Here is a 700-nt window from a genome sequence, read left to right as displayed (position 1 = left end):
TGACCTTGCCAGCTTTGGCAGCCTTCTTGTCCACTGCTTTGATGACACACACAGCAACTGTCTGCCTCATATCACGGACGGCAAAATGACCCAGAAGAGGATAGTCAGAGAAACTCTCCACACACATGGGCTTGCCAGGAACCATATCAACAATGGCAGCATCACCAGACTTCAAGAATTTAGGGCCATCTTCCAGCTTCTTACCAGAACGGCGATCAATCTTTTCCTTCAGCTCAGCAAACTTTCATGCAATGTGAGCCATGTGACAATCCAGTACAGGGGCATAGCCAGCACTGATTTGGCCTGGATGGTTCAGGATAATCACCTGAGCAGTGAAACCAGCTGCTTCCATTGGTGGATCATTTTTGCTGTCACCAGCAACATTGCCACGGTGAACATCTTTGACAGACACATTCTTGACATTGAAGCCCATGTTGTCCCCAGGAGGGGCTTCACTCAAAGCTTCATGGTGCATTTCAACAGACTTCACTTCAGTTGTAACGCTGATTGGAGCAAAGGTGACCACCATGCCAGGTTTGAGGACACCAGTCTCCACTTGGCCCACAGGGACAGTCCCAATACCACCAATCTTGTAGACATCCTGGAGAGGCAGATGCAGGGGCTTGTCAGTTGGACGAGTTGGTGGCAGGATGCAGTCCAGTGCTTCAAGCAGCGTGGTTCTACTGGCATTACCATCTTT

At 49.7% G+C, this 700-nt stretch overlaps 1 pseudogene across 1 annotated transcript; it reads right to left on the bottom strand.

Moving 5' to 3' along the window:
• Positions 1–4: 4 nt before the first annotated feature.
• LOC103253261 lies at positions 5–694 on the bottom strand (annotated as a pseudogene). The gene has a single exon (XR_503853.2). The product of XR_503853.2 is annotated as a putative elongation factor 1-alpha-like 3 (transcript).
• Between the last annotated feature and the right edge of the window lie 6 nt (positions 695–700).

Source organism: Carlito syrichta, unplaced genomic scaffold (genome assembly GCF_000164805.1).
Source record: "Carlito syrichta isolate Samal-C Ts95f unplaced genomic scaffold, Tarsius_syrichta-2.0.1 Scaffold215561, whole genome shotgun sequence".
Lineage (NCBI taxonomy): Eukaryota > Metazoa > Chordata > Mammalia > Primates > Tarsiidae > Carlito > Carlito syrichta.
This window is presented reverse-complemented; position numbering and strand designations above follow the sequence as displayed.